Here is a 15,032-nt window from a genome sequence, read left to right as displayed (position 1 = left end):
AATACTACTAATCAATTTATTGTTGTTGTTGTTATTTATTATAATTTCTTCCCTCCCTTTGGCTCCTGGCACTAGAATGTGGAATTCTCCTATAGCCCAGAAACACTCTATCAATGCTGGAGGCCTTCATATCTTTTCTTTTACTTTTTTCAATATCAGGCCAATATTTTTACTTGCAAAACCTCCTCAGACCTAAAACGCAGCCAGAAAATATTTTATTTAGCTACAGCCTATGAAAAAGGGTTTTTACTCTTCAATAATACAATTATTGTTATTGAACATGAACTGAATGCTAGGCATTAAATACATACAGTCTCTAATCCTCATTATAAACCATTCAAGGGAAGAATTAGTCCCTGGGCTTTGTGAATGAGGAAACCTGGGCTCTGGTGTTAAGGGTCTGAGTCCATAATATTGATGGCTTTAAGGACACAAAAATAATGGGCTTTTAAAAATGTATTTAGATACCTATCTTTTAAAAATTCAAAGGGTACACAATCTCATACTACTAAGAGTTACTTTCTTTACATTCTTGCAACCAAACTCCCAGAGGCAAACAAGCTTACCACTTTCTTGTACACATTTCAGTCAATCTGTAAAAATATCTTCATTAATTGCAGTGCTTATTTAATTTTGCTGTGTTTCCCCCGCCCCCCCACCCAGGAGGAAAAAAGAGAAGAGCTCCAAGGGGTTCAAAACCGCAGTCATTAATTATTAATCCTGCTTATTTCTAAGGATTGTTCCCTTCTTCACTGGACTCTATGGCTCTCTGAGGTCACACTCAGATATAAAAAGAGCTGCCTTGTTTGTAAATGGCTGGCTTATGGGAATGAAAAGGAAATTTGCATATTTATGCCTCTGTTCAGAATTATTTTTAAAAATAGTAATTATAAATTATTTGAAGATTGTGAATGAGGTTAAGTCTTTTACTGTTATCAAGTATGTTTAATATGATGTTCAGTTATGGTTTTCATGCGCAAACTTGGGTCTCTAAATGTAGGCAACAATTCTAGTAGCGTTAACATGTCTTCACACACCCTCCTTCTTCTCCCTCTTCATGTGATCAGTCTATCCACCTCATAGAGGCCGGCCACATCTGTGCATCCTTGACCCTGGTCAAAGTGAATCTCTTTCTCTGACCCCGCTCAGAGTCTCTCTTCTCTAGAAGGCACAGAGAAATCTTAGGCTTTCTCCTCTAAAGACCCAGGGCATCTTGCTTAAACTTCCACTGTGGAATTATAACCATCATCTCTCTAAGATTTGCATTTACATCTTCCTATAAATTCCTCCAGGGCTGGAATCCAACATGAAATAAGTACAGAGGAAATATTTTGTGGTAGAAAGCTTGCAGTAGATTTTGGTCTCATATAAGCCTGAGACCCAACACATATTTTCCTTATCTTTTATTTTGTATTGTTAGGCAAGTCAATAGATCTTTCAGAACATTTTTCTGATTCAATCAGTGAGGCAAGTGTCTGCCTTAAAAGTTTCTAGAAAGATGAATGAACATAAATTAAAAGACTCCAAACACAGAAAGTGATGAATACATGGTAATTTATTTCCTTTTCCCTCCTTCAATATGTTTTTTTTGAATTGACAAATATTGCCATTCTAGTTTTAATTTTAAATTAATTATAAAATATATCCTCAAACTTCAAAACTAGTTGAGGATCTGTTCGATCAGGCACTGTCCCTGTGAAAAGAATGGCTATGCCCACAGTTGAGGAATCCAGAATCCTTGGAGAGTGACCCTCCATATTGTCCTTCCCTAACTAATCTATCTCCAAGTCCTGTCAATTAAACCTTCTAAGTGCCTATCCTGGCCAACTTCATTTCTCACTCTCCATCTTTATCCCCAGAGAGTGAACTCTTTTCATTTCTCATGAAACCCTGGACTTTCAGAAGAATCTCCATGCTCATCCAAACACATCTGCTTGGCTCCATCTGCCACATACAGGTATCTTTCAAAAGGCTAGTCTAATCTAGTCACAGCAACCCTACTCTTCTCTGCTTAAAACCTATAAATGGGTGTGTTTCCATGCTCTTAAGCAAAGTACCATAATTCTAACTGTGGCCTTCAAGACATACTTTGTTGGCCTTATCCCAAATGACATGATCCCCTAGCTTTCTGCAAAGGCTTACCCGTATAGGAGATCTTTGAGCACACATGGCTCTTTCTGATAGATTCCTCTTCCCTAGCTAGTTCCTGCTCCATCCTGCAGCCCTCAGCTCCCAGATCACTTCTTCAAGGAAGTCATTCCTAATCTCTCATCTTGGTGAAATTCACTTATAATGTACTGATAGCATCATTCATTGTCACAGATGCAGTATGATATGGTATGTGAGAGAGCATGTGATTGCCATCTGCCTCCTCTACCAAGTGGCAAGTTCACTGAGCAAAAGGGCAATGTTTTGGTTCACCACCATGTCCTTATCAGCCAGCACAAGGCTTGGCATCAAACGGACAACCAACAAAGATTAGTCAAATCAGTATGTAAACTAAAACTATACACAGCCACAGGTAGGAATAACTCAATGCTTACTACGTGCCAGACACTTTTTCTGGATCACAGTGGATCTCTATAACAAGTATTATGTCTCTTAAACCCTACTTTAGAGGGTGAAAATAATCAAACACACAACTTAATCTACGTTAATTATCCAAAATGCTGATTCCCCTTTAAACATTTCAGACTGATGACATGAGGGGCTGCTAGCTGTTCCACTGTGTTGAGTAGTGATTCTGCTCCTTAATTGCAATTGTCCGCCTTGAATGTAAGTACCAATAACTGAACATATCTGCCAATTCAAGATTCCTACTGCCTAACAGACCACCTGGGATTCAGGCAGTCATAATAATGTTTTAGTTTTCCATGAAAAGATACATAGACTGTTAGGACTAACAGTTGGAGAAAAGCAACTTGAACCTACCATATTATGTGACAGGAAAGCCCAATAGCTACTTACAAAATTTAAGTAAAAACGAAAGCCACACATCCACCCTGTCAGAGTCCTGGTAAGGAGGCAGGCACGGAGCCTGATATAACCAGGCAAAGGGAAGGGAAGAGGTGATAGGGCTGGTTAGCAAAGGACCAGGTGAAATGTCACATTGACATGGAAATAGACATATGGTACTGGAGAAACAGTAGTGTTTTCTGCCGCTCTAATTTAAAATTCTAATTCCTTCAGGTCTTGCCGTATCATTACTAATGACCACCACAATAATAATTTAAAGGAATGATGTACTTGGAATAAACTAATCAAACCCTATGCTAAATGTTATTTATAGAGTGTATCAGGTATTCCACGTCACTGCTCACAAAACAATGCTGTTATTGTCATCCAGGTTTCACAGCTGAGAAGAGGGAGGCATGGAGAGTCTGGATCACTAAAGCCAACCTGCCAGGCTTGCAAGAGGCAGAGCCAGGAGGAGACCCAGGCAGCCTGACTCCAGAAGCTATGTTCCTAACCAAAGTCACACTGGGCAACACTGTACTTGACCACCTTATTCTCTACATTTTCATCCTTGAGGCAGAAAACAAGCGAAGGCTTTTCCAGGCACACAGCTTGTCCATGCTCAGCCTCCCTTGCATTTATGCTATAAGCAGACTGGTGTGCGTTATTGGCAGATCTTCCCATAGAGCCGTCCCCTCCAATAGCTGCCTTAGTGCTGTCCACCTGCCACATAAAGGAGGAGGCCCTAGAAATGGCAACATGGATGAATGGACTGTCTGTGCACTTCAGAGACTGAATGGAACCCAGGCCCTTCCATCTCCACGCCAACCCCAGTCCACAATGTCTAACCATCCTGGCCTGTGACCAACGTGAGAAAGAAATCATTATTATGCTAAGCAGCTGAGATGTGGGAGTAGGTTACTTTAACTAATTCAACAGTGTTCGGGTCCTCTACAGCACTGACTGGCAGTTACAATTTATTTGTATGTTATTCACATACTGCTGTCTTCTTTGCTCAATTGTAAGCTCTGTGAGGGCAGCGACCAAATCTATTTCATCTACTACCATAGCTAATAGCAAATGCCCAGCCTGCAGCAAACACCCGGTAATATTTGTTAATGGAATATTGGGAGGGCGGGAAGTGAAGGCAACTAAGTGATCAGGGGTCATGGTCACAAAGTGCTCCCACTGCCAGTGACATGGGAACTGTGCTTAATGAAATTTAAGTCAAGAATCAGAAATGCTAGTGTCTTTAAGTGTATTCTTAAATGAAAACTTTAGGTTCAAAGGTTGTATATATTCTTCCCCAGGAGAGGTATTAATATAAAATTAGAATGCAGCACCAAATTATGTCCCTAGATCTGGTAAAAGTCTACCCTGCATGGCTCATAGAAGGTTTGAACGGAGGGTGGGGTCCTAGAAACCCACACTCAGGTGGGAGGCCCCTGCCCTGTAGGACCGCTCTCCTTTAACTGACTTACTGAAAACACACTGAGAATCCTTTGAAACAGGGCTATGGTCTCTCCCTGCTATCATAGCCTCCCCAAGACGATGCACTAAATGAATGGAAAAGAAAATCTTCCTGAGAACCCACCATGGACTAGCCACTAATATCATTCACCTAATTCCCCACATCAATCCTCTGGAACAAGTAATGCAATAATCATAACAATAATAACCAGAAAAATAATAATTCTAGTTTCGACCTACTTTCTATTATGGACTAGGCATAGACAATGTCATACATGCTACAGACTTTACAACATTTAATTATTGCAACACATCCAGGAAATAAATGCCAAGAAATGTTAAGGTTCTGAGATTTCACCCTACTTTAACTAGCAAGTTAGCCTACCACAGTCTTTTGGACGCTGGCAGAAGATATGCAAGCCCTGGGTCAGAGACAAAGTACCATTTACTATTCACAGTAATAGCAATAACCAGAGTCACATCATTTGTGCTGGTTTCTGGGGCCCCAATTCTCACAGGGTGATGTGAAGAAGGGCCAGATAGATGCTGTACATGCTGTGGTTTGCATTACAAATGAAGGACCTTGAGTTTAGAAAACCCCAGGATCTCATAGGGCCTGCACACATATACCTTCCAAGCTCTAACATGGATGGACATTATTATTATTTTCCTGGACAGAAAACAAATCTTTCATCTGCTCTTTAAGAAGAAACTTGTGTCTTCCACAGTGTTCATAATATAAATATCCTTGAAAAAACCAGTCTGGAACAAAAGCTGAATTAATTTGTTCACAAAACATGCAGAAATGTGACAGACCCATGGAGATTTGTTTCCTATTTTACGAATGTGATAACAGGTCTAGAGTCATTGAGTAATTTCTCCAATTAACTTACCATGACTGGGAAGAAGAGAAGCAAGGATTCCAACTCTGGTCTAACTACCTCTAAAAGCCACATCCTAACTACCATGCAACATTTTTTTCTAGGTTTTCATGAGCAGGAGACCAGGGCTTAAGGAATTAAAGAGAAAGTCCCTCAATGCTGAAGGAGATTGTGAGGAAACTGAGATTTGAGTCCACACCATCCAACTCCAGACCTGGTGGTGTTACCACCACACTACAGCTACTGACCAAACAAACACCAGCATACGTGAGTTTTCGGCAATGCAGGCAAAGTGAACACAGCCAGGAAAGGTGTGGAGAAAATGGGAGGCACAATTTACTCAGGTGAGGTGGGAAGGCCCCATCAGGGTCAAAGGAGAGAGAGAGAGACAGAGGCAGAGAGAGAGAAGCTAAGAGGGTGTGACTGGACTTGAGCTTGAAGGTTGGTTTTTACTTTACAGTGTGTAGTTTCTGTGCAGCCATCTAATTCACATGCAGATTTTCAGTATTGTGTTTGATGGACAAATCTTTTGAGAGCAGACTTGCCTCTCCTTTTCAGATGAGCTTACCTGCTTGCACCATCCCATATTACAATTGCCCCAGCTACCCAAAAGCTTAGGCAGGATGGCCACAACAAACAGATCTCACCAGTCATGGGAATATAGGCTCCATCCTTGGAGGTTTGTAGGTGATGTCTACAGGCTTTAAAATGAAATAAGCCAAACCTCCACATAGGAAAATGAGAAAAGAATATGAAAAGAGAACTCAGTAAAAAAAAAAGACAAGACAAGGGAGAAAGGGGAATGGCTTCTAAACCCATAAAGAGAAGTGAGGGCCCCTCAGAGTAACTGAAACACAAATTAAAATCCCATGGGGACACCATTACTCAGCTGTCAGATTGGCAAAATCCAACACTTCGACCACTCAGTCACTTTCTTGGGATGCCAGGAAGCAGACACTCCTTATGTTGCTACTGTTATAAAGAGTTACTCATTGCAGCATTATGCAATGGCAAAAGATTGGTTACAACCTAGGGGGCAATGAAATAACTGATTAAGTAGAGTCCATTCATATAATGGAATACTCTTCAGCTAGTATTTAAAAAAAAAAATGAAGGAGCTCTTTGTGCACTCATATGGGAAGATAACCAAAATCTATTATTAATGGTAAAAAAAAAAAAAAAAAGCAAATGAGTATATTATGCAACATTTTGTGCAATAAATGGGAGAATGATAGTGGTAAAAAAGAAACATTTTACATTTACTTGGATATGCAAATAAGGAACAAACGATGTATAAAAAGAGCAGAAGTACAGACAGCACAGGGTGTTAGAAAGATGGTATTATGTTTACTTCATGACTTTCCATACCTTCTGGTTGTCTGGACCATTTCAGTACACTTTAAAAATTCAGTTAAATTGCTAACACTACACATTTACGATCAGGGATTATCTCTTCTGCAAGATCAAGTCTTAGGATGGGGAAAGTTGGTCTCCTTGGATTTCACTAGACAGTTTCATAAGCTTCTGGCATCATCGTCACTTGTGAAAACAGAATTGATTTCACCATTAGAAAGCAGCATGGATTCTACTGCTAGTCGCTGGATTTCTTTCCTCAGCATCTTGCCTGGTTTGAATAAGACTGTGAAAGTTCTTTCTCCTCCCTCGGTTTTCTAAGCACCTTTTGGGAAAATCTTTCTCTGGGTCTAACTCATCACCTGTCCTTCGTAATACTAATTAAGGTGCTTGATCTGCACCCATCCCTTCTCCCCAAAAACACCCAGAGGTGTGCTGATAAAGGTTTATAACCAGGTCAGTAAGGTGGCGGGGGTGGGGGCGGGGGTGGGGGAAGGAAAGCCTTGACTTTTAGTTGATTTCCACACTATAAATATTTACCGTGGCTGTTAACAAGTCAGCAATGTGATGTCATAGAGAAGCACTGTAAACAATTATACAGTATTTCTACTATACAAATTCAATAGAAGTAAATGACCTCAATCACAGAGATAACAGTACAATGCAGTAAAATTATTAGGAAGTATGAATTTTAAGTCTTTACTTTGTTTTTAATTTACTGGATTATAAGTTTAGATCACTTAATTTTAATGTTCATTTAAAAACTGCCTCTCAAATTTCCTAAATATTTAAGTCAGCTCTTAGGAGCTGATACACCGACCACTGCCATACCCCAAAGCTCTCTTCAAGGAGGTGAACTCTTTCTGCACTGGCATACTCTTTCTGCGCTCTGCTTACAAAGCCAACTTTGGAAAACTGAACAAGACATCCCATGCTAGTTGATGGGTTAAGAGCAAATGTTGTAAAATATTGAGTCCTAGAAAGTCCCATACACTGTGGGACATGCTTTCAGTCACGATTTAATTACGTCTTCACATTAACTTTACAAAGTTTCAAATATTGGTTCCCGTGACAAAATGAAGAGAGAGGCTCTTAGAAAGGAGGCACACGTAGCATGGCAACCAAGCCACACTCACGTCTGTTCTTGAACTCACACTTTGCTGCTTGGAGATGGCTTCAAGAGAGGGTTTAAACTGAGTCAGGCAAAGACCCCTTCCTTCCTAGGGGTCAAGGTTAGGAGAAGAACCAAAGAGATATACAGACTGAGTAACAGATGGCCCTGTTCCCCATACTCCAAGCAAACACCTTGATACTATTTTTGAAGATGTTTTTGACCTTAGGTTTTCCATATTAAATGTAGTCCATATGTCTCTCAGAATATTTTTCTCACTCATGCTCTGGGTTCCTGGTTGGAAGTTTGTAGAATCCAAACCTGATCCACCTTTAACCCTACTTTCCTTCCTTGTCCTTGCCACTCTACCCCTTTGTCTTTCTCTAACCCATCTCCACCATCACCTTGCCTTCCTTGGGCTTCCTTCAGGAATCTACAATCTAACCATTCTCTTTTCCAAACTGGCTCCTCAGGAAATGATCTCCAGTTAGCCAAACGACTCACCTGTCTTCAAGTCAACTGCATTTTCAAGAGCCAAAGGAATGAGGCTTCTTATTAAATGGCTAAGGAGTAGTTTATACTTGTACTTCTTTGTTTTTGTCATCTTGTTCATTTTTGTTTGTTTGCTTGTTTGTTTTACCTTTTGGTACAAGTGGGCATGGATAGGGTAGGAAGATCTTTCTTAGACTGGTGTTTGCCAAACTTTGCTACACACTGGAACCATCCAGGGATCTTTAAAACACACACACACACACACACACACACACATACACACACACACACACACACACACACACACACACACTGATGTCAGGGTTCCATCTTGGAATTTCTTAACTGATAAGGGGTGGGGCCTGGACATTGGGATTTTTTGAAGCTGACTTGATGATTATAATGTGCAGCAAAGTTTGGCAAATGCCAGCTATTAAAAATTCACCCTGTGGATGGCTTTGCTGAGAAAGGCCACTCTCCCAAGGGCCTTCCTCATCGATCTGGTATAGGACAGGTCCATTAATAAACACTTCAATTAACTAAATTTTCACTGAACCCTCTCTTTCTACCTTAGGCCTGGTGGATTCCTGATGTTTCATATTCATGAGATTCAATCTGATTTAGTTTCCCAGCACCTCCCTGCTTTCAAACAAAATAAAACTAAATGACCTCTCCCCCAAAAGAGATGGTTACTAAATAGAGTGTAACTCAGCTGGCAGTGGAAAATGTTTTTCAATGGCTTAGTAAGTTACTCCAATAGACACATTTACATGCAAATAATTAATGGACAAATTATAAATTATTTGTTTTTATTCATTAAAGCAGAACCATGATTTATTAAAGCAGGAACCAAAACAAAAGTTCTTATTGTACAAATGATCCGTAGTTGTTACAGAAAACTTAGAATATAAAAACTCAGCATGTATATAAGAGAAAAATATCTCCAGGCTTTTCAGAATCCATCCAGTGGAAAATATGACTAATGTAAGGTCAGTGTTAATTCATGAATTCAGAAGCTCTTGGGAAGAATTTACATCTTATGCAGTATATGCCCTTGGCCAAGCTGAGGTCACCCAAAGGCTTTGTTTTTCACTTGCTTTTGCATAGGACACAGTAGCCGTGAAACTGTATTACCTCCATTTCCCAGGGCAAGTGTCTTTTGTTTATGGCCTACTGAGAGGTTTAAATATGAAGACCTGAATCATTCAATAAGAGGCAATACCATTCAGGTAAATTCACCTGGGGTATTTTCCTGATACTAGTCTATTGTTTTCCTTACTAAGTTTCCTTAACCAGCTTCATTCTAGGGCCATGGTCAGGTCTCTCTAACACAAAGCCCAACTAGGGTCTGAGGAATGCATTGGTGAATGGATACATTATACAGCAAATCTACCAAAATGTTGAGTGTAGAATACACTCAATGGTTAGTCTACAAGAGTTCATCCTACCATTCTTTCAGTTTTTCTGTGTGTTGGAAAATTTCCATGATGAAATGCTGGGGCTGAGGAGAATCTTCATCTTATCCTGTTTCTATACTCAAACTCCCACTGCTCATGAATTGACAGTGATGGACACTTCTAACTCGGTCTCAGTAAATTTCAGCTAAATGAATAATGTTGATGAATACCAGCTAATTCATAATTAGTAATCAATGAACCAGACACTGTGCTAAGCCATTTGTATACTATATTTCATTAAATTCTATTATTAAATCTGTGAGGTAGATGCTAGTATTATTTCTGGTTTACAAAGAAGGAAATCAAAGCTCAGAGAGGAGAGTAACTTGCTTAAGCAAGTGACCTTTAGAAGGCTCAGTCCTCATTCCCTGGTTTTAATTAGTCTATCTTTTTGGTTAAATGATAATGCACATCCATAAAAATACACAAATTATAAGGGTCCAGCTGTGAATTATCCTAAGGTGGACATATCTGTGTAATTAGCACCCAGATTAGGAAAGAGAAACTCCCCAGAACCTTTAAAGCTCCCTCATTCTCCCTCCCAATCACTGCCCCTATGCCTCAAGTTACCCCCTCTCCTAACTTCTAATAGTCTAGATTCAATTTATTTGTCCTTATTCTTGCTGTATCCAAATTCTCAGGGAAAAGTTCTCCTTTTGCAAGTAGTAGCTTTCTCATCCCAAAGATTTCTGGTTAAAAAGTGAGCTGAATACGCCAGTACCTGAAAGCACAAGGTTTCTTTCTCATCTGCCTACCCAGGGCTTCCAGGTTGCAGAAATAAACACTTCAATGAAACAGAAATGGTGGTTAGGAGTAAAGGTATTGTGCTCCACTCCTTCACTAGCAGAGAGATCTCCACACTCTTGGAATTATTTCAACCCAGGATGATGGAGATCTACATTTTAATTCTGCCTCTGATGTATTTGTTAATTTAAAAAGTTAACAGACACAGTGATACAGAGCAATAGGAAATTGACATGTGTCCTCAATATGTCCACAATTAGGTTAGAGATGAAAACAAAGATATGAGATAATTTTGAACAATGCTCTTGCAAGGTTTGGACTGGTTTTCACAAGTGGGAACAAATATATGTTTTCTTCTTGCTATGTACCAGGCATAAGACTAGGCAATTTCTTTACCTTGTTTTCAGTTAATCCTCATTCATCAACTGATCCTTCATCCAATAAATATCATTGTGCATTTCTTATGTGCTATGTGCTAAGGATATTGTTATAAACAAGACACATAACCTCTTGCGAGTCTGTAATTTGTAGTCTGGGGCATGCATTCTCAACAGGCAGCAACATTGCCCCAAAAGGGCAAGAATTCTTGGGGGGGGGGGCAAAAAATTGTATCTTACAATTTTTATGACCCTTTAAGGGACCACAGGACATAAACTGATAGAATATCTGCGATGTTAAAATATCACGGGGAGGGGACAGCACAATTAGGAAAAAATGTGCCAAAAATAATCCTTCAAGAACACTAATGTAACACAAATGAGAAACGCTGGTCTACAGAGAACTACAGCAAATAGGTCATGAGTATTAGAAGAGCAGAGATACAGGGACATTTGAGAACAGGTAGCTGTGAGTTCTTGTAGGCAACTTGGAAGGTACCTCCAGGTACCTGAAGGGATTCTTGGGGCATCTGTAATATTCCATTTATAAATTGAGATACTGGGCTTAATTAGGCTGACAGCTAACTAAGATCCCCTACCTGGTAAGTAAGAGGCAAAGGTGATTTCACATCCAGAGCCCTCTCCACCTGATTCCTGTCCAAGTGTGTGTATGCTCTTTGATCCTACCAGTGACAGAAGTAGGATTCTAGATCAAGTCTGTCTACTCTGGACACCAAACAGTGGACTTGCTCCCTCTTGGCTGTAATCAACTAAGAGCTTCATGTCAAATTTCTTCTTAATGTAAATGTAGAATCCATACAATTGGCTCATAATAGTGAAAAGCTCTGATTTAAGGAAAACATTATGTTTTTTCCCAAAGAGCAGTGAGACTTAGCTTTTACTGGGTCATCATAAGCCCAGGGATGAATCTGTGCCTCTCATTTAAAGCTAACTCAAGTGCAGCACCAGCCCCAGACCTGTATTTTATCTTCTGTCCCTCGCAGCAAATGCTCACTGCGGCTGCAGATTTGGTGTTGATTTATGGCTTCTAAAGACACAGCCATAGAATTTTCTTCTTCTATTAAATTCTAGCCAATTCTCTCTTCACAGCTTCTTACTGAAATTTTCCTCCATAAAATCTCAAGTATAGACTTTCCAAATTTCTGCACTGCCACAGTACTTCCAGGATTTGAACTACTAAGTGTAAGGGCCATTTCCCAGGCCTGTAACCTAGTGGCAAAACTGGAACCAGAGCAATTAGCTTAATGTGAAAACCACACACAAAGTGGCTTCAGGATAATACTGTCCTCCACGTTTTTTTTTTGGAACTGGCCCATGAGCTAAGATTTTTTCTTTGAGAACTTCCTGGCTAGCCCTAACCTATATCTCTGCTTTTTGATCAACTCCCAAACTGTCCTTCTGTTGTTGCCTTTACTACCACCCATTACCCTCTATTCTGCCTTCTCCTCAGTTATTGAACCAGGTGGGTGACATAAAGGCATTGTCAAAGGTCATATGGTAAGCCATGAAATTGAAAAAATCTGTCTCATATTAACCTCTCTGTTCTGAACCTTTTATGTAAAACTGACTTCTTGACAGAGATGTGTGTTTCCATACTTGCTTCTGGTTTATTCATTCACTGATTTGTTCATTCAATTATTCATCTGAACAAAAACTTAGAATACTTATTGTGTATGTGTGCTACAATTGAGAAACAGTCCAGATCCCAGCCCATCACAGAGTCTTATTTGGGGGGAGGGGGCCTTGGAGCAAAACACAAGCAAGAAAATAGCTAAATTTATTTGTAACTTAATTGTGACTATCTACAAATGGCTATGAAGGAAACTATCAGAGAAGAAGGAGGAGAATGATAAGGAGGGATAAGGTCCTGCTCAAGAGAGGATGAGACAGGAAATGCATCTTAGAGCAGGTAGTATTTGAAGTTAAGACATAAAAACAGAGATGAAGAAAGGAATAGGAAGGTCAAGGGAGTATATTCCAGGTAGAGGAATTTGTAAGAGTATATTCTAGGCAGAGAGCAGTACATGCAAAGAGCTGGTGGTAGAAACTAACTTAGATGCTCCAGAAACTGAAACATCAGTGTAGGAGCACAGTGAGAGACAGGCAGGCATTCGGTAATAGACACCTAGGCAGGTCTTGAAAGACTTTTATTATAGGTTGAATTGTATCACTCCTAAAGATATGTAGAAGTCCTAACCTCCAGTACCTCAGAATGTGACTGTGTTTGGAAATAAGCTTTTGCAAATGTAATCAAGTTAGGAGGAGGTCATATGCAATTAGGCTGGGTTCTGTCCCAATATGATCCTTTAAGAAAAGAAAAGAGAGACAGACACACAGGGAGAATGCCATGTGATGACAGAAGCAGAGACTGGAGTGATGCAGCTATAAGGCAAATTATGTGAAGGATTTCCAGCTACTACCAGGAGCTAGAAAGAAGCAAGGAAAGATTCCACCCAGAGACTCAGAAGGAGCATGGCCCTGCCAGTATCTTGATGTAGGACTGTTAGCCTCCAGAACTATTTTGTTGCAAGTTCTGTTGTTGTTTTAATCCCCCAGGTAGATGGTATTTTGTTATGGCAAGACTGGGGAACTAATACAACCTTGTAGATGTCAGTAAAGACTCCAGATTTCATTCTAAGTGACTGAAAACAGGACAGCAGCTGGGGAACACTGGAGACTTGCAGCAGCAAAGAGAGTGAATGGTGGTGGCATGGACTAAGATCGGCACAGTGAAAATGAAGAGAAAGCGCTAGCTAGGCTTTGATATGGGAGCCAGTGTTTTTATGTAGGACAGTGGAAAAGACATAGAAACTAGAATTCCTGAAGTCACTTGGGGTAAGTTCATAAAACAATTCCATAATTTATTCTGATAAGTATGAACCATCGACTTGCTGGGAAGATTTACACATAATAAACATCTAAGAAAGTTACCAACTCTTGCTACTGTTAATATTACTATATCACAATCCAATGAGGGCTGGTACAAAATCTGGCTCGATAATGTGTGTACCATGTTAAATTTAGTGTCGGGAAGTGTGTGTCCAAATCTCCATTCTTCTATTTACTTTTATAAAAATGTTTGAATAGGAAATTTCTGATATTTGACTATTTTTGACCAAGAAAAATTTCAATGTCCTATGGCTTAACCAAATATCATTCACACAGAAAAGAATATGTACAATATATAATAAAGTATAACAAATGTTGATGTTTAGCATACTTGCCATTTAAGGACCAGAATATTGCCAGACTCTTGTCTTCCTCTCAACCCCTATCATTGTGATGACTAATGCTTGGTTTTATTTTAAATATGTGTATATTTTCCTCTAACAAATATATCAACTATTAAAAAGAAAACCACAAGCCCAAAATGGAACCACTCATGTTAAAGTCTTATGTCAGCAAACCAAGACTTAATACCTAACATTACCACAGTCCCCACCTTCCCCTCCCATCAGGAATGTGGTCTTTAACCAGACAAACATGGAATTTCCTGGGCAGTGGTAGCAAATTTACTGATAGACCCCTTCTGTTCCCCTTAGAAGGGCCAGCTTACCTAAAACAACACATTATTATTTTTTTTAATTTTTTAATGTTTATTTATTTTTGAGAGACAGAGAGAGGGACAGAGCATGAGCGGGTGAAGGACAGAGAGAGAGGGAGACACAGAATCCGAAGCACGCTCCAGGCTCTAAGCTGTCAGCACAGAGCCCAACGCGGGGCTTGAACTCATGGACAGCAAGACCATGACCTGAGCCAAAATCGGATGCTTAACCCCCTGAGCCACCCACGCACGCCTAAAACAACACATTATTTGTTGATAATTTCCTTTGTATGTTTCCTCTTGGCCCTTAATAACCTTTTTCCTTGACTGCAGTTCAGTAGAAGTCCTATCTATTTTCTCTGTGGGATGCTGACTGATTCATGAATCACTGAATAAAGCCAGTTAGATCTTCAAATTCACTCAGTTGAAATTCTTGTTATTTAATACGGTGTACGTATGTTTTCAAGCTTTATATACATACTCAACAATCTATGGATTTTTCTTCAACTTCCTTTTTATTCCACTGGAATGTGTGTTTCAGTTCCATCCACGCCCTTGCCTGTAATTACAGTTGCTTCATTTTCACTTCTGTGTAATATTCTACTCTGAATATGCTGCAATTTTATT

General features: G+C 39.7%; 1 protein-coding gene across 1 annotated transcript in view; it reads right to left on the bottom strand.

Moving 5' to 3' along the window:
- GRM7 (glutamate metabotropic receptor 7) overlaps positions 1-15,032 on the bottom strand; it is a 735,854-nt gene that overhangs the window by 179,000 nt on the left and 541,822 nt on the right. The gene's annotated exons all lie outside the window — the stretch shown is intronic.

This window comes from Panthera leo, chromosome A2 (assembly GCF_018350215.1).
Source record: "Panthera leo isolate Ple1 chromosome A2, P.leo_Ple1_pat1.1, whole genome shotgun sequence".
Classification (NCBI taxonomy): Eukaryota; Metazoa; Chordata; class Mammalia; order Carnivora; family Felidae; genus Panthera; species Panthera leo.
Note: the sequence above shows the minus strand (reverse complement) of the source record. Positions and strands in the feature narration are given on the sequence as shown.